The sequence below is a fragment of the Bombina bombina genome, chromosome 4 (genome assembly GCF_027579735.1).
Source record: "Bombina bombina isolate aBomBom1 chromosome 4, aBomBom1.pri, whole genome shotgun sequence".
Lineage (NCBI taxonomy): Eukaryota > Metazoa > Chordata > Amphibia > Anura > Bombinatoridae > Bombina > Bombina bombina.
The window spans coordinates 449,831,494-449,858,441 of record NC_069502.1 but is presented as its reverse complement, the minus strand read 5'-3'; positions in this window follow the sequence as shown (position 1 = coordinate 449,858,441).

Below are 26,948 nucleotides of genomic sequence, written 5' to 3'. Positions count from 1 at the left end.
GCGATTAGTTCCAAGAGCTTGGCTAGGCCTGTAAGGTTTTGCCGGCCCTCTGGCGTTCAGACGCCTGCATTTTAGTGCATCTCTGTGACACATCATTTAAACATTGTTTATAATAGGCACTTGCCTAGGGCAACAGATTAGAGGGAGCAGTACATTTTTTGTGGCTATATTTATAAGAAGCTTGCAATTATTTTAGAAGTATTATACAGGTATATTATGGTAGATTTTGCCCAAGAAGCTTACTTTCTAAGGGGTTATATTAAGAGAGTGCCCATAGTTAACTCTGAAACTTTAATTTATTCAACTAGCTATTTCCTTTAGTTCTGTTGGCTTTCAGCGCTCAGTATTGTTTTTGTGCAAAAATTGTTTCAAGAAATATGTATTTGTATATATATATATATATATATATATATATATATATAGGTTAATAGGACAAGTGCACTCTCACGAACAGTATCACGATTTGCCAGGGTGCTTTTTCTATTATTACATACATATATATATATATATATATATATATATATATATATATATATATATATATATACAAATAAAGTAAGTATCTATCACTCTGCAAAGCAATACAATACCAACTGCACTCTCTAGGAACTTAGTAGTTCACAAGTTAAAAAGAGAAAAGAAAATAGTTCAACATATAGTATTATTTTTAAAACAATTTAAATTACATTTAATTAAATTTAATTAAATCCTTATCTATGTTACATAAATAATTCTTATATTGATAAATAGTATTGTAAATAATGTATATGCATTAGTAAAAAGGATAAATGTTAATTCCACACAATGTTGAGGGTCTAAGTAGGTGCTGGCTGCTGTATTCACAAAAAGATCCGTTATCCCACGGATTGGAGAGAAATCTATAGGCAAAGACAAGAAAAAAAGCACACAAAAGCACCTACATAGTGCAAATCAATTTTATAATTATAAAACACACACAAGTATTTGATAAAAAGTGAGCCCCCGCAGGGTGTCTACTCACAAGAATTGCCCTCAAACAAATGAGGTATGTACAGGCTCTTAAAGTAAAATCCTCACTGGCAGTGATAGTTTTTGCCGGTTCTCACGTCCCTTCAAGTGGAACGATCTTTCAATCCCAAGTAAATATTGAGGAGGTCCGTCACACAGAGGTCCTTGCTTTTGCACAGCCTGAATTCCTTTTGACTTTTCCCCAATCAGGCAGGTGGCTCAGCCAATTATTTTCTTAGGCTTCTTGGTTACAGTATATATCTATATCTATCTATCTATCTATCTATCTATCTATCTATCTATCTATCATCTATATATATATATATACATATATATATATATATATATATATATATATATTGCAGCAATAGATAGATGTGTGTATGTGTATCTGTATATATCTGTGTATGTTTGTGTGTGTGTGTATATATATATATATATATATATATATATATGTGTGTGTGTGTGTGTGTGTGAGAGAGAGAGTATGTGTGACTGTGTTTGTGCCTGTGTATGGTGAACATTTAATTTGGAAATGCCATGAATTTTTTTACGTTACTCTCTGAGCAAAAAATGGAGCAAAAAAGGCCAAAATCTTGGGGGGGGGGCAGCAGAATTTTGAGTGCCTAGGGCAGCATAAAACCTGGTCAGGGGTGAGTTAGCTGGGCAGAGAAGGGGGAATGTAGGTTAGCTCTGACGTAGTGGAGGCGGTTGGTGGGAGGTAGCGAGGTGGAGCAGGAGGAGTGTAGGTTAGATGTGACTTAGGTATAGGCATTCAGGGGGGAGTAGAGGGGTATGCTAGTGGGAGTAGGCTGCACTTTGATGCAGACATATCAACATCAGCAGCAGAATTTTGAGTGCCTAGGGCAGAATAAAACCTAAATACGCCACTGTTATAGATGTAGGGGTAGGTGGTCATGGGGAGTTAGCTGGGCAGAGAAGGGGGAATGTAGGTTAGCTCTGACGTAGTGGAGGCGGTTGGTGGGAGGTAGCGAGGTGGAGCAGGAGGAGTGTAGGTTAGATGTGATGTAGGTATAGGCGTTCAGGGGGAGTTAGATGGGTATGCTAGTTCGAGTAGGCTGCACTTTGATGCAGACATATCAACATCAATGCAATATGTTCAAATCAGCGAAGTGCAGGTTGCGAGGAGGGTAGCGGCCATATTTGTCTCAGACTACATCGCCTCAGTTAGTTAGTGTATGTGTAGTACAACTTAGGTCCTGCAAGCAATATTTGGAATGTGCCTACACGGAAACAATTTTTAGTTTCAGTAAGCGCACTGTCTGTGAAGTGTAGGCCCACTTCAAATAGGGCTCCCCGGGCTGCAGCAAAATGCAGACAAGCTCTCATTGACATCTTTGAGAGAGACATTGACGCTTGCCATGCCCTAGTGATCAATCAGTCCTTAAGGCCCAGTTGCACTGCCTGTTATTTCAAAAACCATAATAAACATCATTAAAAGGACATATTAGGCCCATTTATTAAGCATGGATGCAGCTTTTGGGCCCCAGCATTTAAACCTGAAACACTAGTTAAGTAGCTGCATTCTTAAAACCACTGCTACTGGATATAACTAGAGGCTCCATTTATCAAGCTATGGATGAAGCTTTGGGACACTTGCACTGCAGGCTTATATGAGAAAGCCTGCAGCTGTTAGTTAAGAAGCAACAAACAGTCTAAAAAATATTTTTTATTAAACTTTCCACCACTGAGCTGGTGGTTTCAAAATCATACAGGACTAAGCCAAAGGGGGTCGTGCAAAGATAAAGGCAGGCAGCATCACAATCTTGGGTAGACAGGTTCCATAGCTGGGAATCTTGTCAGCCAACACAATTATAAATGGAGCCCTATGTGTTTAATTCCTGCAAAGGGGTTCAAAACATAGTTGAAGTAATCTTCAGATCAGCAATGCACTACTATGAGCTATCTGAACACATCTGAAAATGACAGAAGGCAACTGTCCTGATTTCCATGGTATAGTCCTGGATCCTGCTGAGACAGCCATATGTTACAAATTGCATACGGCTAGATTGCGAGTTTTGCGTTAAGCTGAAAAAGCAGTGTTAACAGGTCCTAACGTTGCTTTTTCACTACCGCTGCTATTACGAGTCTTGCAGGTTTAGGGGCCCCGCACAAACTTTTTTGGCCTTGCTGCAAAACGACTTACGTAAACTTCGTAAACCCTTTTTTATATAGGACTTCCATAGCGCCGGTATTACGAGTCTGTCCTGGGAGGCCAAAAAGTGAGCGATACACCCTCTACCTCCAAGATCCGTAACGCATCCTAAAGTCAGTAGTTAAGAGTTTTATGGTACAACGCTGTAGCATAAAACTCATAACTAAAGTGCTAAAAAGTACACTAACACCCATAAACTACCTATTAACCCCTAAACCGAGGCCCTCCCGCATCGCAAACACTATAATAAAAATTTTAACCCCTAATCTGCCGCTCCGGACATAGCCGCCACTAGAATAAACATATTAACCCCTAAACCACCGCCGCACTCCCACCTCGCAAACACTAGTTAAATATTATTAACCCCTAATCTGCCGCCCCTAACATCGCCGCCACCTACGTTATACTTATTAACCCCTAATCTGCCGTTCCCAACGTCGCCGCCACTATATTAAATGTATTAACCCCTAAATCTAAGTCTAACCCTAAAACCCCCTTACTTAAATATAATTTAAATAAATCTAAAGAAAATTACTATAATTAACTAAATTATTCCTATTTAAAACTAAATACTTACCTATAAAATAAACCCTTAGCTATCTACAATATAACTAACAGTTACATTGTAGCTAGCTTAGGGTTTATTTTTATTTTACAGGCAAGTTTGTATTTATTTTAACTAGGTAGAATAGTTATTAAATAGCCAATAGGATTTTTTCTACCTTAATTCTGATTGGCTGATAGAATTCTATCAGCCAATCGGGATCTAAGGGACGCCATCTTGGATGACGTAACTTAAAGAGATATTCATTACGAAGAAGCCGTCGTTTGAAGAGGATGTTCCGCGTCGGATGTCTTGAACATGGACCTGCTCCGCGCCGGAAGGATGAAGATAGAAGATGCCGTCTGGATGAAGACTTCTGCCCATCTGGAGGACCACTTCTGTCGGCTTCGTTGAGGACATCTTGCTGCTTGGATAAAGACTTCTCCCAGTAAGTGAATCTTTGGGGGTTAGTGTTAGGATTTTTTAAGGGTATATCGGGTGGGTTTATTTTTTAGGTTAGGGCTTTGGGCCTGCAAAAGAGCTAAATGCCCTTTTAAGGGCAATTCCCATCCAAATGCCCTTTTCAGGGCAATGGGGAGCTTAGTTTTTTTTAGTTAGTATTTTATTTGGGGGGTTGTGTGTATTTTTACAGGTAAAAGAGCTGATTTCTTTGGGGCAATGCCCCGCAAAAGGCCCTTTTAAGGGCTATTGATAGTTTAGTTTAGGCTAGGGTTTTTTTTTATTTTGGGGGGACTTTTTTTTATTTTGATAGGGCTATTAGATTAGGTGTAATTAGTTTAAAAATCTGTAATTTGTTTTTATTTTCTGTAATTTAGTGTTTGTTTTTTAAGTGATTTAGCTAATTTTATTTATTTAATTGTATTTAATTTAGTTAATTGATTTAATTGTAGTGTAGTGTTAAGTGTTATTGTAACTTAGGTTAGGTTTTATTTTACAGGTCAATTTGTATTTATTTTAGCTAGGTAGTTATTAAATAGTTAATAACTATTTAGTAACTAGTCTACCTATTTAAAATAAATCCAAACTTGCCTGTAAAATAAAAATAAAACCTAAGATAGCTACAATGTAACTATTAGTTATATTGTAGCTAGCTTAGGGTTTATTTTATAGGTAAGTATTTAGTTTTAAATAGGAATAATTTAGGGAATGATAGGAATTTTATTTAGATTTATTTTAATTATATTTCAATTAGGGGGTGTTAGGGTTAGGGTTAGACTTAGTTTTATGGGTTAATACATTTAATATAGTGGCGGCGACGTTGGGGGCGGCAGATTAGGGGTTAATAAGTGTAGGTAGGTTGCGGCGACATTGGGTGGCGGCAGATTAGGGGTTAATAAATATAATGTAGGTGGTGGCGATGTTGGGGGCAGCAGTTTAGGGGTTAATAAGTATAATGTAGGTGGTGCGGTGTCCGGGGGGCGGCAGATTAGGGGTTAATAAGAATAATGTAGGTGTCAGCGATGTCGGGGGCGGCAGATTAGGGGTTAATAAGTGTAAGATTAGGGGTGTTTAGACTCGGGGTTCATGTTAGGGTGTTAGGTGTAAACATAAAATGTGTTTCCCCATAGGAATCAATGGGGCTGCGTTACTGAATTTTACGCTGCTTTTTGGCAGGTGTTAGACTTTTTTTCAGCCGGCTCTCCCCATTGATGTCTATGGGGAAATCGTGCACAAGCACGTACGACCAGCTCACCGCTGACTTAAGCAGCGCCGGTATTGGAGTGCGGTATGGAGCAAAATTTTGCTCTACGCTCAGTTCTTGCTTGTTAACACCGGGTTTGTAACAACCCGTAATACCAGCGCTGTAGGTAAGTGAGCGGTGAGAGAAAACTGCTCGTTAGGACCGCACAGCTCCTAACGCAAAACTCGTAATCTAGCCGATAATTTCCCTGCTGTTTTAATGGATTATATAAGTCTCACCCATGAAATGTCCAGACACGCCTACTGACCACCCAGACAGCCCAAGATCCCACCCACTATCCACCCATGATCTTATACCTCCCAACATGGCTGCTGGTGACATGCCCTTTTTAACCTCCTGAGTCCTGGAGAGCAAACCATAAATGTTGGGAATTATAATTATAAGCATATGTGTGTAGCCAAGATCACCAGCTAGCTCCCAGCAGTGCCTTGTTGCTCCTAAGCTTATCTAGGTTTTCAACAAAGGATACCAAGAGAAAAGAATGCATTTGATAATAGAAATAAATTGAAAATTCTTCTAAAAGTACATGCTCTAACTGAATCATTGACTTTCAATTCCTTTTAACTTAACCTTTTTCATGCAAAAATACTTTTAGCATGTTTAAATAGTGCTCCTTCATATGCATGATGGAATATTTTAGAGTTTTCTGACCTTTTAATGACTGTCTAAAAGTCTTTTAAAGCACTTTCCTTCATTTAGTTAATAAATCTAGATAACTGTTCAACAGGCAATTTTATATCAGACTGCATAATTTTATCATTAACATTTTTAGAACATCCAGACAGTTAAGTGCAATTATAAATTAACATTCTAAAGATTATAATTAGTATGTTTAATAAAAAACAAACATTTCAAAAGCAGTGCATAAAAAGGCCTGTTCTCATCATGATAAATTATTTCTAGGAGACAGTGAAGGAGTTCCCACAAGCAGATACATCTTCTGAAGGGGAATGGACTAAGGTCCTTCTCCTCTATACTTTACTGACCTGATAGATGTAGAACATCAGTCTTTGGAATCTGGGGCCTGGGCATCTGGGAAAGGTGGTGGCAAAATGTTTGGAACATTTTGTCCTGAAATTCAGGCAGGTGAGGTAGTTGTTGGTCTGTATGAATACACACAAATGGTCACACAAGGATCAAATGTTATGTGCACCTTTCTACAATGTTTAAAGATGAGGGCCAAACAAAATGGGTTACCATTTCATACTGCAAGACATCAGGGATACAGCACCAAGTAAGCAACAGAGTCCAGTTAATGTATATTTAATCGGTCTTAGAAACATTCACTTATGTCCATGATACACAGGAAAGGCATGAAGCTGGATCAAACAAGTGAAAAAATGTATTCTGTAGGGCTGATTTATCATCGGTCTGTCCGACAAGATCCGCTCAGCATATAATGTCCGACAAACATTGATGAATGCCGACAGCATACGCTGTCTGCATTTATCATTGCACAAGCAGTTCTAGTGAACTGCTTGTGCAATGCCGCCCCCTGCAGATTCGCAGCCAATCGGCCGCTAGCAGGGGGTGTCAATCAGCCCGATCGCATAGGATCGGACAGATTGATGTCCGCAGCCTCAGAGCAGGCGGACCAGTTATGGAGCAGCGGTCTTAAGACCGCTGCTTCATAACTGCTGTTTCCGGCGAGCCCAAAGGATCTTGATAATTTGGCCCCTGTGGCTCCTTTGGAAGTGTTTTAAAATATTATTATTATATAGTTATTTCTGTCTTTTCTGTGCTTTACTTTAGCCTTGAACCAGTGAAACTCATGTCTCAAAAAGTGTGTGCTTCTTTATAATAATCCTGTATGGAACGAGTTATAGAAGAAATGTTCTAAAAATCTTGCAATATGTTGCTGTAGATTATTTTGTTTGTTTACCATGCATTCTGAAGATTTTAACTCTAAGGGCTAGATTACAAGGGGAGCTCTAAATTACTGAGCCAGCCATTACAATTGGCTGGTTATTGCTACCGTAAGCTTGTGGTAGCAATTAGCGCCAGAAAATTAACCAGAGATTAGATCAGTGATTCAAGTTCAGTGCTTGATATTTGAAGCTTTTCACAAGACTTCACAAGCTTCAAGGGACAGTAAAGTCAACATTAAACTTAAAGGGACATGAAACCCACATTTTTTCTTTCATGATTTAGAAAGAGAATGCAATTTTAAACATGTTTCTAATTTACTTCTATTATCTAATTTGTTTTATTCTCTTGATATTCTTTGCTGAAAAGCATATCTAGATATGCTCAGTAGCTGCTGATTGGTTGCTGCACATAGAAGCCTTGTGTGATTGGCTCAACCATGTGCATTGCTTTTTCTTCAACTAAGGATATCTAAAAAATCAAGCAAAATAAATAATAGAAGTAAATTGTAATGTTGTTTAAATTTGTATTCTCTATCTGAATCATGAAAGAAAGATTTTGGGTTTAGTGGCCCTTTAAGTAGATTGGATACAGCACGAAAATTTTAACAACTTGATATTTACTTCTATTATAGATTTTGCTTAATTCACCTGGTATCTTTTGTTAAAGGGTAAAAGAATAACTCTAGGTGATCTTAGGAGCATGCACAAGTCTTTAGCCAATGCGGCAGCAGTGTTTGCAACAATGTACTGCTATAAACATTGTTGCAAACACTGCTGCCATTGACTGCTAAATAAACGTGCATTCTCCTAAGCTTCTATTAGCCAGCCTACCTTGGTTTACTCTGTAACAAACGATACCAATAGAACATAGCAAATTTGATAATAGAAGTATATTGAAAAGTTGTTGAAAATTGCATGTTCTATTTGAACCATGAATATTTGACTTTCTGTCAATTTAATCCAACTTCATATCTGTTATTTATTGGCCTTAGCAAGGGGATTTAGAGAAGATACTGAAAAACAATTGACATTTTATGAACAAACTGACAATAGTAACATTAATTGGCTTTTCCAAATAAGACAAGTGGTGGGGAAGTTTAGACATTGTAACACAATTGCAGCAAACATGGTGTTAATACTTTTGGAAATCTTTCACACTTGGGGGTCAATTTATAAAATTGCCAGCGGACATGATTCGTTGTAGGAAATCATGTCCGCCCGGCATCGCTAAATGAGGACAGCATACGCTGTCAATCATCCCGATCTAATCGGATCGGGATTATTGTAGTCCACCACCTAAAAGGTGGCGGACAAGTTAAGGAGTAGCAGTCTTACGACCGCTGCCTCTTAACCTTAAGTTTCCACTGCTTGTTAAATGTAGCCCCTGGTCTGTATGGTAATTTATTAACAGTACACAAAGTTCTTGAAATTACAATGTTTTGTCCCTTTAAGTGTCTAGATGATGTCAATGTCATAGACGGGGCAGAACTACAGGGGGTGCAGAGGTTACAACTGCGACCGGGCCCCCGAGGGTGGGGGCCCAACTTAAAAAAAAATAATTAAATATTCAAAATTCAATAAAAAACATTGACCTGCCTCTGCCTGCACTGATATCATATGAGTGTGACGTGATGCTTCACTAGTGTCTCTGTCTCTGACTACAGGGGTTAGTGTTTCTGTTTTACATGTGTGTATGTATGTATGTGACTGTGTGTGTATTATGTATGTGTGTGTGTATGTTTGTGGAACCAGCAAATTACAGACCTTGTTACTACAGCATGGGGGGTGGGGGGTAAACAGTGTCACTATACAGTACCCCTATATACAGTATGGGGGGGGGGGAGGACCATGTCACTGACTACTGTGGTCACTTTATAAAGTACTGGGGTGGGTAGGGTCAGGCCAGCCATCTCACCGGCAGATTACAGACTGTGTCACTGACTTACTATATACAGTACTGGTGGGTTAAACAGTGTCACTATATACAGTAATAAGGGGTCAGACCATCTCACAGACTGTGGGCACAGGGTACCTCCTTTGTAGACATGTAATCTGATTCACATTTTTTTCTGTGTTAAATGTTAAAAAAAAAGATATGTATCAAATTCACCTTTTTTTTTGGGGGGGGGGGCTTCTTAGATTCCTGCACCTGGGCCCTGTGGTTTCTAGTTACGCCTCTGGTCATATAGATAGCTGGAAAGAAAACTGGAAAGAAAATTTGAAAAGTCAAACTCCTTTACCAAAATACTACATTGAGTCAAAAAAAATCTATTAATGGTTTGTTAAAGGGATATGAAACCCAACATTTTCTTTTATCTCCTTAAGGACCAGGCATTTTGGAATAAAACTTTCCCAAAATACCATAGCATTTTTATCATTTTTGCTATCACTTCATTTAATCAGAAAGAGCCTTGTTTTTTTATTTACTTATCAAAACTATATAATTCACCTCCCTGATCCCTCCCAAACAGCTCTCTAACTGCAGTGTAGTGGCCCTACCCTTTTCCAACCCCTCTAGCCTGTTTTCAACCCCCTCCAGCCCATTCTTGCCCCCCTTAAGCAATGGGCTGGTCACTTACCTCCCTCCTGACCCTCCCACACCACTAACAACCGGCACCATCGCTACCCGATGCAGAGAGGGACACAGAGTGTCTCTCTCTGCATCTGCCTTTCTGCACTGTTATTTCTGCACTGCACCACTGTTAGCGAGATTGTGGCAGAAAGAGGCACAAGATACGGCGCTGGTCCTTAAAGGGACACTGAACCCAAAATTTTTCTTTTGTAATTCAGAAAGAGCATGCCATTTTAAGCAACTTTCTAATTTACTCCTATTATCAATTTTTCTTCGTTCTCTTGCTATCATTATTTGAAAAAGAAGGCATCTAAGCTTTTTTTTTTTTGGTTTCAGTACTCTGGACAGCACTTTTTTATTGGTGGATGAATTTATCCACCAATCAGCAAAGACAACCCAGGTTGTTCACCAAAAATGGGCCGGCATCTAAACTTACATTCTTGCATTTCAAATAAAGATACCAAGAGAATGAAGAAAATTTGATAATAGCAGTAAATTAGAAAGTTGCTTAAAATTTCATGCTCAATCTGAATCGCAAAAGAAAATTTTTGGGTACAGTGTCCCTTTAAGGGCTGACCAGCGCCATACAGGGTATTTAAAAATGCTGCCCATCACTTGGGGGATGTTGAAGTCCCCCAGTATTAGAGTGGGTATATTTGCAGAGAGCAAGTGAGGAAGCCAGGCAACAAAGTTGTCAAAGAATTGGGAGGTTGGTCCAGGATGGCAATAGATGACTGCCACTCTGAGAGTTAGGAGGAAGAAAAAAGAAATGGGTTTGTGCACTACTCGTATATCATAAAATTAAATTTTGAAATTAGACTTATTTGTAATAGCTTTCTTCTCTTTTGACCAACTGTGGTAGTTGTTAGGTAGTTGTTTTTTTACATAAAACGCATTATCATTGATGAGTAACTTATCATTATATATAATCAAAATTGTGTGTACCCCCACGCTAAGATATATACTCCTGAATTTAATTTATTTATTTTATAGAATACAATAATTACACATCACTATATCATCGGCCTATGGTGTGCCGTGACATCATGGTAGGCGGGGAAGGGAGCTTGTGACTAACCAATAACAATCAGGGTTTGGTCTCCCTTTTTTATCCCTACACGTGTAGTGCGATCTGCCACTCCCTTATGATGCAGACCTGATGAGAATAGGCTGCAACGTCATTGGGGGCGGACCTAAAGGCACACATAACAGATTGCAAAGGTATTTAAAGCTCTTATTCACAGTAAACTTGTTTGATAATAATTTTGGCATTGATAAAGGACACGTAGGCAGAAATGCATTCGCCTGCTATTCCTTTATTCCTACCTTTTCTGTTACCGCTCTTCCCCCTTACTTGACGCTGAGGTTCCAGTTATCAGCCAGGAACTTGTGGGGGTGTTTGGAGTGGTCTATTTTTCTTCCTATTGCCTTTTTATCAGTACTATTCCCCTTCTATGGAAGACTTGTAGCTTGTTTTTAGCAATTTAGTTTCCCTACCAGTAGAGTAGGTGTTATGTTTTTTGTTCCCTCATATTAATAGTATTTTAATTTTCAAAAAACTTTTATTGAGAATTACATGATGTTACACAGCAGAATCTGATATATTTAGTGCACATCACATTTGTTACATAAAGGTTTTTACATATTTGGTTATTGTATGTGAGTGCTGTTCATTCAGCATGTGACAATATTATACATACAACATTCTGAAGATTTTATCTATTAGTTATAAGAATGATACTGTACATCTCTTCAGTGTAGTAGCCTGCACAGATTAATTTAGACTGAATAAGATATATCAAGAGTACATTTCTTGAATTTATAAACTAAAAAGCAGTGAACCTCGTTTCATATCCCTGTAATTATTAAGTAGACAGTGATATTGGGATATAAGAAAATAGAACTTGGTGATAGTAACAAAACGTAACATAAAGACTGATCCAACATTTTATATTATTATTATTATTATTATTATTATTATTATTATTATCAGGTATTTATAAAGCGCCAACAGATTACGCAGCGCTATACAAGTAATAGTAAAACATTACAAGGATGCATTACAAACACAAACAAACAAGTATAGTATTGGGGTACATTACAGTTGTAGGTGCAATAATGAGTTATACAAAAGGAGAGGAATGCCCTGCCCTTGAGCACAATCAGTAGTAGTTCACTTTAATTACAAAGTGTCCTGCAGATAGAAAGGCTCTCAAGCTTACAATCTAAGGGAGAGGGAATGGACACGAAAGGTAAGGGAAATAAGTCTGATATAAGGCAGGGTAAACTGAGAGTGGGTGGTGTGGCAAGAAAATGAGGGTTGGGAGAGTGTAACAGAATATGGTAAAATGTCAGTACAGAGGCTGTGAGTGTGAATTTTTGTCTCTAACCTGGTTCGTTAGCGACAGCTGCACCTAATTGCTGTTAGGAGATGTTTATATATTAAGGTAAACACCAGGGTGGGAGGTGGAGGGAGGCTTGGGGGGCTAGTGCGTGCAATTTTCAAAGATATTGCTGTAGGTGTTAGCTTGAAAATTGCAGGGAAAATTTCAGAGATATTGCTGTAGGTGCGAGCTGTAACAAAGAGAGTAGTAAAGGTAAAACTTCCATTTGATAAAGTGAAGGAATAGGGGGAGGTGTGTCTTGGAAAAGAGTAGAGGGGGGAGGGAAGATTGGAATTTACAATAATAAAGGTTAAAACCAATTCCATATTAGCCCAACAGATATAAGGAAAAAACAAAAACACTCAATGTCTTGATTGGAGATATCAGTCTGATTTACTTTGAAAATTGCAGGGAAAATTTCAGAGATATTGCTGTAGGTGTGAGCTTGAAAATTGCAGGGAAAATTTCAGAGATATTGCTGTAGGTGTGAGCTTGAAAATTGCAGGGAAAATTATGAATACTCTTTCACACTATCATCTTCAAATCAGTGTCAGGTTATGGAGTGGAGTGATATATTATATAAGAAAAAGAAGACTAGGGTACTCCGAGCCCATATTAAATGAATGTCTCTAGCTAGTTGATATTTTCTAATGGGCAATATCGACTTTCATTTTAAAATGTCTTGATATTTACTAATATAAGAATGTCGCTGCCTATAGTGGAAAGGATAAGCACAAGATGAGTAGTGTTTTATGCAGCTATTGGGGGATTTATAGATATTCTTCCTAGCTCTTAGAAATAATTTGAAGCTGGCTTCCTCTCTGCAGTCCCGGCCGCGGGCCACACAGGGAAGGTTAATGGTCTGATAGCAGAGCCTTTCATAACAGTATTAGTGGAATTCTGCTAATTAGGGTGTAAGATGGTTTTAGGACTTTGCAAGAAATATAGAGAGCGTTATATGTCAATAAATACTAAATAAAATAGCAGATAAGAAAAAACAACAAACAAATGAACTTCACCACATGCAGAATTCTAAAGTGGTATATAATAACAGACTGCGCTTACCAGTTATCAACCAAAAGAAGTTAAAATCGCAGTAGAAAAGTTTCCGCTTATTATTCATTACCCCCCGAGTCTGTCTGAGCTAAGAGATTGTTCTTAGACAAAGTCAGCAGGGCTCTATTTAAAAGCTGAGCGAGCCATAACATTTGATTCATTGTACAATGTACATTTCAGGTTGCTTTAAGACCGCAAAGGGTGTACTGTAACAAAGTGTATCTGGGTCTAGAAGCTTTATCTTTGCTGTCTAGTGGGTGCCGTCCATCAAAGTGGTTTTGCTCAAGTGGATTAACAGCTTAGCGTTCATGTATATCTGGGGATCGCGCTCATACCCCCTTGAAAGAGTGTTCTGCGCTGGGTGCTGAAGTGCCTGTAAAGATGGATGTCACACTCCAGTAGCGACCGAAGGCAGCATGTCCATGCAGGGATTTTCACCTCCTGGACCTTCCATGAAGTCGCTAATTGTATTACCAGGTAGGGTGGTTGCGCTGGATATGCCTTCATTAATGCAAAACAGTTCCCTTATCAGTGAAGCGGCAGGCGCAGATGTTGTAGTCTTCTGCTGTAGCGTTATACTCAAATGCCGTATACTCTGGTATTTGGCGCCAATTTATTAACATATTTTGATGGTTCTTTCTCAACTGAAGGTACCATGCTGTTTGTGCTGAGTTTGCTCATCAGAGCATCATATGGGGCTCTCTCGTACAGAGACTCCATGAGTCTCTCAAGTTTCACAAATTGCGTATCTAAATGTGCAGATATATCCACCTCCCCCATAGTCGCCATTTTCTTTGAAAGTTGCTTGATTTTGGATTGCTCAAAAACTCAAAACTTTTCCTCTTTAGGAATAGTAGCCTGGCTTTGTGTAATGAAAAGGCAAAGTAAACGGTTGAAGAGGGGTATTATTATGACCAATGTAGTTAAAAACCCTCAGTAGACTGAGGGGGATGGTGCCGCCTATTTACAAGCTGCCGCTTTAGGCCTCTACTGTCCGATGCCGAGCTTTAGTTTCATATATGCAGCACAATCTTTTACAGCATGTAGCTCCTTTGGGCAGTATAGCAGTGTATATAACGAGTGATGATTATTGCTGTAGGATTTCTCAGATAACCGGCAGATTTTGAGAATTCAACAGGAGCTCTGGGGAAATGCAGCCGCTCCATAATAATAGTATTTTATATTAATAATAAAAGTTACAAAAATGTCATAGTCTTCCCTTTCTTTTTTATGGTTTATAGTGCCGTTATATATCCTTTCATTGAGAGAGAAGGAAGAACAGGTGAATGCAGTGAACATTAAAGGAGGAGGAGAGAGATGGGATTGGAGGCAGATACTAATAGGTGCATGAGGGGGAGAGAAGGATCCCAACACTGCCACCATGTCTCTCACCGGGCCTAGGGGTATGGCTAAAGTGGAGACCACAATGTGTGAGAGCAGCAACAGAAACAGTGTCAGAAGAAAATAGACAGGTATTGGTAATTGCTAAAAGTTTGAAAGAGTTAAATACCCCTTTAATTTCTGCTAGACTCCTCTGGTATGTCTTCCTGCTTCTGCCTAACTGACTGCTTTTAAACACCTCTATAATTTCTGCTAGACTCCTCTGGTATGTCTTCCTGCTTCTGCCTAACTGACTGCTTTTAAATGCCCCTTTAATTTCTGCTAGACTCCTCTGGTAACCATTTCCTCTGTCTCCATTTTGTCTACCTGTAATCATTTTATCTTATATTGTCTAAAACATATTCAGCCTTTCACCCCACCCCCTCTCTAATTTGCAAGTGTGTAATTCCTGATAGATAAAACTGCCTGTAACAGCTGGCTAGAATCATTTCATCACTTCTCACCACTACATATGGAGAAGGCTTAAGGCTCATTTTGGGCCGAGGCCCTCTGATTCTAAGTAGCTCTCTGTTACAAGTAGCAAGAGTTAGCACACTGGAGTTAGAAACTGGAGGTTGAAACTGCAGACCAACTAGTGCGTGCAATTTTCAAAGATATTGCTGTAGGTGTTAGCTTGAAAATTGCAGGGAAAATTTCAGAGATATTGCTGTAGGTGCGAGCTGTAACAAAGAGAGTAGTAAAGGTAAAACTTCCATTTGATAAAGTGAAGGAATAGGGGGAGGTGTGTCTTGGAAAAGAGTTGAGGGGGGAGGGAAGATTGGAATTTACAATAATAAAGGTTAAAACCAATTCCATATTAGCCCAACAGATATAAGGAAAAAACAAAAACACTCAATGTCTTGATTGGAGATATCAGTCTGATTTACTTTGAAAATTGCAGGGAAAATTTCAGAGATATTGCTGTAGGTGTGAGCTTGAAAATTGCAGGGAAAATTTCAGAGATATTGCTGTAGGTGTGAGCTTGAAAATTGCAGGGAAAATTTCAGAGATATTGCTGTAGGTGTGAGCTTGAAAATTGCAGGGAAAATTATGAATACTCTTTCACACTATCATCTTCAAATCAGTGTCAGGTTATGGAGTGGAGTGATATATTATATAAGAAAAAGAAGACTAGGGTACTCCGAGCCCATATTAAATGAATGTCTCTAGCTAGTTGATATTTTCTAATGGGCAATATCGACTTTCATTTTAAAATGTCTTGATATTTACTAATATAAGAATGTCGCTGCCTATAGTGGAAAGGATAAGCACAAGATGAGTAGTGTTTTATGCAGCTATTGGGGGATTTATAGATATTCTTCCTAGCTCTTAGAAATAATTTGAAGCTGGCTTCCTCTCTGCAGTCCCGGCCGCGGGCCACACAGGGAAGGTTAATGGTCTGATAGCAGAGCCTTTCATAACAGTATTAGTGGAATTCTGCTAATTAGGGTGTAAGATGGTTTTAGGACTTTGCAAGAAATATAGAGAGCGTTATATGTCAATAAATACTAAATAAAATAGCAGATAAGAAAAAACAACAAACAAATGAACTTCACCACATGCAGAATTCTAAAGTGGTATATAATAACAGACTGCGCTTACCAGTTATCAACCAAAAGAAGTTAAAATCGCAGTAGAAAAGTTTCCGCTTATTATTCATTACCCCCCGAGTCTGTCTGAGCTAAGAGATTGTTCTTAGACAAAGTCAGCAGGGCTCTATTTAAAAGCTGAGCGAGCCATAACATTTGATTCATTGTACAATGTACATTTCAGGTTGCTTTAAGACCGCAAAGGGTGTACTGTAACAAAGTGTATCTGGGTCTAGAAGCTTTATCTTTGCTGTCTAGTGGGTGCCGTCCATCAAAGTGGTTTTGCTCAAGTGGATTAACAGCTTAGCGTTCATGTATATCTGGGGATCGCGCTCATACCCCCTTGAAAGAGTGTTCTGCGCTGGGTGCTGAAGTGCCTGTAAAGATGGATGTCACACTCCAGTAGCGACCGAAGGCAGCATGTCCATGCAGGGATTTTCACCTCCTGGACCTCCCATGAAGTCGCTAATTGTATTACCAGGTAGGGTGGTTGCGCTGGATATGCCTTCATTAATGCAAAACAGTTCCCTTATCAGTGAAGCGGCAGGCGCAGATGTTTTAGTCTTCTGCTGTAGCGTTATACTCAAATGCCGTATACTCTGGTATTTGGCGCCAATTTATTAACATATTTTGATGGTTCTTTCTCAACTGAAGGTACCATGCTGTTTGTGCTGAGTTTGCTCATCAGAGCATCATATGGGGCTCTCTCGTACAGAGACTCCATGAGTCTCTCAAGTTTCACAAATTGCGTATCTAAATGTGCAGATATATCCACCTCCCCCATAGTCGCCATTTTCTTTGAAAGTTGCTTGATTTTGGATTGCTCAAAAACTCAAAACTTTTCCTCTTTAGGAATAGTAGCCTGGCTTTGTGTAATGAAAAGGCAAAGTAAACGGTTGAAGAGGGGTATTATTATGACCAATGTAGTTAAAAACCCTCAGTAGACTGAGGGGGATGGTGCCGCCTATTTACAAGCTGCCGCTTTAGGCCTCTACTGTCCGATGCCGAGCTTTAGTTTCATATATGCAGCACAATCTTTTACAGCATGTAGCTCCTTTGGGCAGTATAGCAGTGTATATAACGAGTGATGATTATTGCTGTAGGATTTCTCAGATAACCGGCAGATTTTGAGAATTCAACAGGAGCTCTGGGGAAATGCAGCCGCTCCATAATAATAGTATTTTATATTAATAATAAAAGTTACAAAAATGTCATAGTCTTCCCTTTCTTTTTTATGGTTTATAGTGCCGTTATATATCCTTTCATTGAGAGAGAAGGAAGAACAGGCGAATGCAGTGAACTTCAAAGGAGGAGGAGAGAGATGGGATTGGAGGCAGATACTAATAGGTGCATGAGGGGGAGAGAAGGATCCCAACACTGCCACCATGTCTCTCACCGGGCCTAGGGGTATGGCTAAAGTGGAGACCACAATGTGTGAGAGCAGCAACAGAAACAGTGTCAGAAGAAAATAGACAGGTATTGGTAATTGCTAAAAGTTTGAAAGAGTTAAATACCCCTTTAATTTCTGCTAGACTCCTCTGGTATGTCTTCCTGCTTCTGCCTAACTGACTGCTTTTAAACACCTCTATAATTTCTGCTAGACTCCTCTGGTATGTCTTCCTGCTTCTGCCTAACTGACTGCTTTTAAATGCCCCTTTAATTTCTGCTAGACTCCTCTGGTAACCATTTCCTCTGTCTCCATTTTGTCTACCTGTAATCATTTTATCTTATATTGTCTAAAACATATTCAGCCTTTCACCCCACCCCCTCTCTAATTTGCAAGTGTGTAATTCCTGATAGATAAAACTGCCTGTAACAGCTGGCTAGAATCATTTCATCACTTCTCACCACTACATATGGAGAAGGCTTAAGGCTCATTTTGGGCCGAGGCCCTCTGATTCTAAGTAGCTCTCTGTTACAAGTAGCAAGAGTTAGCACACTGGAGTTAGAAACTGGAGGTTGAAACTGCAGACCAACTAGTGCGTGCAATTTTCAAAGATATTGCTGTAGGTGTTAGCTTGAAAATTGCAGGGAAAATTTCAGAGATATTGCTGTAGGTGCGAGCTGTAACAAAGAGAGTAGTAAAGGTAAAACTTCCATTTGATAAAGTGAAGGAATAGGGGGAGGTGTGTCTTGGAAAAGAGTAGAGGGGGGAGGGAAGATTGGAATTTACAATAATAAAGGTTAAAACCAATTCCATATTAGCCCAACAGATATAAGGAAAAAACAAAAACACTCAATGTCTTGATTGGAGATATCAGTCTGATTTACTTTGAAAATTGCAGGGAAAATTTCAGAGATATTGCTGTAGGTGTGAGCTTGAAAATTGCAGGGAAAATTTCAGAGATATTGCTGTAGGTGTGAGCTTGAAAATTGCAGGGAAAATTTCAGAGATATTGCTGTAGGTGTGAGCTTGAAAATTGCAGGGAAAATTATGAATACTCTTTCACACTATCATCTTCAAATCAGTGTCAGGTTATGGAGTGGAGTGATATATTATATAAGAAAAAGAAGACTAGGGTACTCCGAGCCCATATTAAATGAATGTCTCTAGCTAGTTGATATTTTCTAATGGGCAATATCGACTTTCATTTTAAAATGTCTTGATATTTACTAATATAAGAATGTCGCTGCCTATAGTGGAAAGGATAAGCACAAGATGAGTAGTGTTTTATGCAGCTATTGGGGGATTTATAGATATTCTTCCTAGCTCTTAGAAATAATTTGAAGCTGGCTTCCTCTCTGCAGTCCCGGCCGCGGGCCACACAGGGAAGGTTAATGGTCTGATAGCAGAGCCTTTCATAACAGTATTAGTGGAATTCTGCTAATTAGGGTGTAAGATGGTTTTAGGACTTTGCAAGAAATATAGAGAGCGTTATATGTCAATAAATACTAAATAAAATAGCAGATAAGAAAAAACAACAAACAAATGAACTTCACCACATGCAGAATTCTAAAGTGGTATATAATAACAGACTGCGCTTACCAGTTATCAACCAAAAGAAGTTAAAATCACAGTAGAAAAGTTTCCGCTTATTATTCATTACCCCCCGAGTCTGTCTGAGCTAAGAGATTGTTCTTAGACAAAGTCAGCAGGGCTCTATTTAAAAGCTGAGCGAGCCATAACATTTGATTCATTGTACAATGTACATTTCAGGTTGCTTTAAGACCGCAAAGGGTGTACTGTAACAAAGTGTATCTGGGTCTAGAAGCTTTATCTTTGCTGTCTAGTGGGTGCCGTCCATCAAAGTGGTTTTGCTCAAGTGGATTAACAGCTTAGCGTTCATGTATATCTGGGGATCGCGCTCATACCCCCTTGAAAGAGTGTTCTGCGCTGGGTGCTGAAGTGCCTGTAAAGATGGATGTCACACTCCAGTAGCGACCGAAGGCAGCATGTCCATGCAGGGATTTTCACCTCCTGGACCTTCCATGAAGTCGCTAATTGTATTACCAGGTAGGGTGGTTGCGCTGGATATGCCTTCATTAATGCAAAACAGTTCCCTTATCAGTGAAGCGGCAGGCGCAGATGTTGTAGTCTTCTGCTGTAGCGTTATACTCAAATGCCGTATACTCTGGTATTTGGCGCCAATTTATTAACATATTTTGATGGTTCTTTCTCAACTGAAGGTACCATGCTGTTTGTGCTGAGTTTGCTCATCAGAGCATCATATGGGGCTCTCTCGTACAGAGACTCCATGAGTCTCTCAAGTTTCACAAATTGCGTATCTAAATGTGCAGATATATCCACCTCCCCCATAGTCGCCATTTTCTTTGAAAGTTGCTTGATTTTGGATTGCTCAAAAACTCAAAACTTTTCCTCTTTAGGAATAGTAGCCTGGCTTTGTGTAATGAAAAGGCAAAGTAAATGGTTGAAGAGGGGTATTATTATGACCAATGTAGTTAAAAACCCTCAGTAGACTGAGGGGGATGGTGCCGCCTATTTACAAGCTGCCGCTTTAGGCCTCTACTGTCCGATGCCGAGCTTTAGTTTCATATATGCAGCACAATCTTTTACAGCATGTAGCTCCTTTGGGCAGTATAGCAGTGTATATAACGAGTGATGATTATTGCTGTAGGATTTCTCAGATAACCGGCAGATTTTGAGAATTCAACAGGAGCTCTGGGGAAATGCAGCCGCTCCATAATAATAGTATTTTATATTAATAATAAAAGTTACAAAAATGTCATAGTCTTCCCTTTCTTTTTTATGGTTTATAGTGCCGTTATATATCCTTTCATTGAGAGAGAAGGAAGAACAGGTGAATGCAGTGAACATCAAAGGAGGAGGAGAGAGATGGGATTGGAGGCAGATACTAATAGGTGCATGAGGGGGAGAGAAGGATCCCAACACTGCCACCATGTCTCTCACCGGGCCTAGGGGTATGGCTAAAGTGGAGACCACAATGTGTGAGAGCAGCAACAGAAACAGTGTCAGAAGAAAATAGACAGGTATTGGTAATTGCTAAAAGTTTGAAAGAGTTAAATACCCCTTTAATTTCTGCTAGACTCCTCTGGTATGTCTTCCTGCTTCTGCCTAACTGACTGCTTTTAAACACCTCTATAATTTCTGCTAGACTCCTCTGGTATGTCTTCCTGCTTCTGCCTAACTGACTGCTTTTAAATGCCCCTTTAATTTCTGCTAGACTCCTCTGGTAACCATTTCCTCTGTCTCCATTTTGTCTACCTGTAATCATTTTATCTTATATTGTCTAAAACATATTCAGCCTTTCACCCCACCCCCTCTCTAATTTGCAAGTGTGTAATTCCTGATAGATAAAACTGCATGTAACAGCTGGCTAGAATCATTTCATCACTTCTCACCACTACATATGGAGAAGGCTTAAGGCTCATTTTGGGCCGAGGCCCTCTGATTCTAAGTAGCTCTCTGTTACAAGTAGCAAGAGTTAGCACACTGGAGTTAGAAACTGGAGGTTGAAACTGCAGACCAACTAGTGCGTGCAATTTTCAAAGATATTGCTGTAGGTGTTAGCTTGAAAATTGCAGGGAAAATTTCAGAGATATTGCTGTAGGTGCGAGCTGTAACAAAGAGAGTAGTAAAGGTAAAACTTCCATTTGATAAAGTGAAGGAATAGGGGGAGGTGTGTCTTGGAAAAGAGTTGAGGGGGGAGGGAAGATTGGAATTTACAATAATAAAGGTTAAAACCAATTCCATATTAGCCCAACAGATATAAGGAAAAAACAAAAACACTCAATGTCTTGATTGGAGATATCAGTCTGATTTACTTTGAAAATTGCAGGGAAAATTTCAGAGATATTGCTGTAGGTGTGAGCTTGAAAATTGCAGGGAAAATTTCAGAGATATTGCTGTAGGTGTGAGCTTGAAAATTGCAGGGAAAATTTCAGAGATATTGCTGTAGGTGTGAGCTTGAAAATTGCAGGGAAAATTATGAATACTCTTTCACACTATCATCTTCAAATCAGTGTCAGGTTATGGAGTGGAGTGATATATTATATAAGAAAAAGAAGACTAGGGTACTCCGAGCCCATATTAAATGAATGTCTCTAGCTAGTTGATATTTTCTAATGGGCAATATCGACTTTCATTTTAAAATGTCTTGATATTTACTAATATAAGAATGTCGCTGCCTATAGTGGAAAGGATAAGCACAAGATGAGTAGTGTTTTATGCAGCTATTGGGGGATTTATAGATATTCTTCCTAGCTCTTAGAAATAATTTGAAGCTGGCTTCCTCTCTGCAGTCCCGGCCGCGGGCCACACAGGGAAGGTTAATGGTCTGATAGCAGAGCCTTTCATAACAGTATTAGTGGAATTCTGCTAATTAGGGTGTAAGATGGTTTTAGGACTTTGCAAGAAATATAGAGAGCGTTATATGTCAATAAATACTAAATAAAATAGCAGATAAGAAAAAACAACAAACAAATGAACTTCACCACATGCAGAATTCTAAAGTGGTATATAATAACAGACTGCGCTTACCAGTTATCAACCAAAAGAAGTTAAAATCGCAGTAGAAAAGTTTCCGCTTATTATTCATTACCCCCCGAGTCTGTCTGAGCTAAGAGATTGTTCTTAGACAAAGTCAGCAGGGCTCTATTTAAAAGCTGAGCGAGCCATAACATTTGATTCATTGTACAATGTACATTTCAGGTTGCTTTAAGACCGCAAAGGGTGTACTGTAACAAAGTGTATCTGGGTCTAGAAGCTTTATCTTTGCTGTCTAGTGGGTGCCGTCCATCAAAGTGGTTTTGCTCAAGTGGATTAACAGCTTAGCGTTCATGTATATCTGGGGATCGCGCTCATACCCCCTTGAAAGAGTGTTCTGCGCTGGGTGCTGAAGTGCCTGTAAAGATGGATGTCACACTCCAGTAGCGACCGAAGGCAGCATGTCCATGCAGGGATTTTCACCTCCTGGACCTCCCATGAAGTCGCTAATTGTATTACCAGGTAGGGTGGTTGCGCTGGATATGCCTTCATTAATGCAAAACAGTTCCCTTATCAGTGAAGCGGCAGGCGCAGATGTTTTAGTCTTCTGCTGTAGCGTTATACTCAAATGCCGTATACTCTGGTATTTGGCGCCAATTTATTAACATATTTTGATGGTTCTTTCTCAACTGAAGGTACCATGCTGTTTGTGCTGAGTTTGCTCATCAGAGCATCATATGGGGCTCTCTCGTACAGAGACTCCATGAGTCTCTCAAGTTTCACAAATTGCGTATCTAAATGTGCAGATATATCCACCTCCCCCATAGTCGCCATTTTCTTTGAAAGTTGCTTGATTTTGGATTGCTCAAAAACTCAAAACTTTTCCTCTTTAGGAATAGTAGCCTGGCTTTGTGTAATGAAAAGGCAAAGTAAACGGTTGAAGAGGGGTATTATTATGACCAATGTAGTTAAAAACCCTCAGTAGACTGAGGGGGATGGTGCCGCCTATTTACAAGCTGCCGCTTTAGGCCTCTACTGTCCGATGCCGAGCTTTAGTTTCATATATGCAGCACAATCTTTTACAGCATGTAGCTCCTTTGGGCAGTATAGCAGTGTATATAACGAGTGATGATTATTGCTGTAGGATTTCTCAGATAACCGGCAGATTTTGAGAATTCAACAGGAGCTCTGGGGAAATGCAGCCGCTCCATAATAATAGTATTTTATATTAATAATAAAAGTTACAAAAATGTCATAGTCTTCCCTTTCTTTTTTATGGTTTATAGTGCCGTTATATATCCTTTCATTGAGAGAGAAGGAAGAACAGGCGAATGCAGTGAACTTCAAAGGAGGAGGAGAGAGATGGGATTGGAGGCAGATACTAATAGGTGCATGAGGGGGAGAGAAGGATCCCAACACTGCCACCATGTCTCTCACCGGGCCTAGGGGTATGGCTAAAGTGGAGACCACAATGTGTGAGAGCAGCAACAGAAACAGTGTCAGAAGAAAATAGACAGGTATTGGTAATTGCTAAAAGTTTGAAAGAGTTAAATACCCCTTTAATTTCTGCTAGACTCCTCTGGTATGTCTTCCTGCTTCTGCCTAACTGACTGCTTTTAAACACCTCTATAATTTCTGCTAGACTCCTCTGGTATGTCTTCCTGCTTCTGCCTAACTGACTGCTTTTAAATGCCCCTTTAATTTCTGCTAGACTCCTCTGGTAACCATTTCCTCTGTCTCCATTTTGTCTACCTGTAATCATTTTATCTTATATTGTCTAAAACATATTCAGCCTTTCACCCCACCCCCTCTCTAATTTGCAAGTGTGTAATTCCTGATAGATAAAACTGCCTGTAACAGCTGGCTAGAATCATTTCATCACTTCTCACCACTACATATGGAGAAGGCTTAAGGCTCATTTTGGGCCGAGGCCCTCTGATTCTAAGTAGCTCTCTGTTACAAGTAGCAAGAGTTAGCACACTGGAGTTAGAAACTGGAGGTTGAAACTGCAGACCAACTAGTGCGTGCAATTTTCAAAGATATTGCTGTAGGTGTTAGCTTGAAAATTGCAGGGAAAATTTCAGAGATATTGCTGTAGGTGCGAGCTGTAACAAAGAGAGTAGTAAAGGTAAAACTTCCATTTGATAAAGTGAAGGAATAGGGGGAGGTGTGTCTTGGAAAAGAGTAGAGGGGGGAGGGAAGATTGGAATTTACAATAATAAAGGTTAAAACCAATTCCATATTAGCCCAACAGATATAAGGAAAAAACAAAAACACTCAATGTCTTGATTGGAGATATCAGTCTGATTTACTTTGAAAATTGCAGGGAAAATTTCAGAGATATTGCTGTAGGTGTGAGCTTGAAAATTGCAGGGAAAATTTCAGAGATATTGCTGTAGGTGTGAGCTTGAAAATTGCAGGGAAAATTTCAGAGATATTGCTGTAGGTGTGAGCTTGAAAATTGCAGGGAAAATTATGAATACTCTTTCACACTATCATCTTCAAATCAGTGTCAGGTTATGGAGTGGAGTGATATATTATATAAGAAAAAGAAGACTAGGGTACTCCGAGCCCATATTAAATGAATGTCTCTAGCTAGTTGATATTTTCTAATGGGCAATATCGACTTTCATTTTAAAATGTCTTGATATTTACTAATATAAGAATGTCGCTGCCTATAGTGGAAAGGATAAGCACAAGATGAGTAGTGTTTTATGCAGCTATTGGGGGATTTATAGATATTCTTCCTAGCTCTTAGAAATAATTTGAAGCTGGCTTCCTCTCTGCAGTCCCGGCCGCGGGCCACACAGGGAAGGTTAATGGTCTGATAGCAGAGCCTTTCATAACAGTATTAGTGGAATTCTGCTAATTAGGGTGTAAGATGGTTTTAGGACTTTGCAAGAAATATAGAGAGCGTTATATGTCAATAAATACTAAATAAAATAGCAGATAAGAAAAAACAACAAACAAATGAACTTCACCACATGCAGAATTCTAAAGTGGTATATAATAACAGACTGCGCTTACCAGTTATCAACCAAAAGAAGTTAAAATCACAGTAGAAAAGTTTCCACTTATTATTCATTACCCCCCGAGTCTGTCTGAGCTAAGAGATTGTTCTTAGACAAAGTCAGCAGGGCTCTATTTAAAAGCTGAGCGAGCCATAACATTTGATTCATTGTACAATGTACATTTCAGGTTGCTTTAAGACCGCAAAGGGTGTACTGTAACAAAGTGTATCTGGGTCTAGAAGCTTTATCTTTGCTGTCTAGTGGGTGCCGTCCATCAAAGTGGTTTTGCTCAAGTGGATTAACAGCTTAGCGTTCATGTATATCTGGGGATCGCGCTCATACCCCCTTGAAAGAGTGTTCTGCGCTGGGTGCTGAAGTGCCTGTAAAGATGGATGTCACACTCCAGTAGCGACCGAAGGCAGCATGTCCATGCAGGGATTTTCACCTCCTGGACCTTCCATGAAGTCGCTAATTGTATTACCAGGTAGGGTGGTTGCGCTGGATATGCCTTCATTAATGCAAAACAGTTCCCTTATCAGTGAAGCGGCAGGCGCAGATGTTGTAGTCTTCTGCTGTAGCGTTATACTCAAATGCCGTATACTCTGGTATTTGGCGCCAATTTATTAACATATTTTGATGGTTCTTTCTCAACTGAAGGTACCATGCTGTTTGTGCTGAGTTTGCTCATCAGAGCATCATATGGGGCTCTCTCGTACAGAGACTCCATGAGTCTCTCAAGTTTCACAAATTGCGTATCTAAATGTGCAGATATATCCACCTCCCCCATAGTCGCCATTTTCTTTGAAAGTTGCTTGATTTTGGATTGCTCAAAAACTCAAAACTTTTCCTCTTTAGGAATAGTAGCCTGGCTTTGTGTAATGAAAAGGCAAAGTAAATGGTTGAAGAGGGGTATTATTATGACCAATGTAGTTAAAAACCCTCAGTAGACTGAGGGGGATGGTGCCGCCTATTTACAAGCTGCCGCTTTAGGCCTCTACTGTCCGATGCCGAGCTTTAGTTTCATATATGCAGCACAATCTTTTACAGCATGTAGCTCCTTTGGGCAGTATAGCAGTGTATATAACGAGTGATGATTATTGCTGTAGGATTTCTCAGATAACCGGCAGATTTTGAGAATTCAACAGGAGCTCTGGGGAAATGCAGCCGCTCCATAATAATAGTATTTTATATTAATAATAAAAGTTACAAAAATGTCATAGTCTTCCGTTTCTTTTTTATGGTTTATAGTGCCGTTATATATCCTTTCATTGAGAGAGAAGGAAGAACAGGTCGAATGCAGTGAACTTCAAAGGAGGAGGAGAGAGATGGGATTGGAGGCAGATACTAATAGGTGCATGAGGGGGAGAGAAGGATCCCAACACTGCCACCATGTCTCTCACCGGGCCTAGGGGTATGGCTAAAGTGGAGACCACAATGTGTGAGAGCAGCAACAGAAACGGTGTCAGAAGAAAATAGACAGGTATTGGTAATTGCTAAAAGTTTGAAAGAGTTAAATACCCCTTTAATTTCTGCTAGACTCCTCTGGTATGTCTTCCTGCTTCTGCCTAACTGACTGCTTTTAAACACCTCTATAATTTCTGCTAGACTCCTCTGGTATGTCTTCCTGCTTCTGCCTAACTGACTGCTTTTAAATGCCCCTTTAATTTCTGCTAGACTCCTCTGGTAACCATTTCCTCTGTCTCCATTTTGTCTACCTGTAATCATTTTATCTTATATTGTCTAAAACATATTC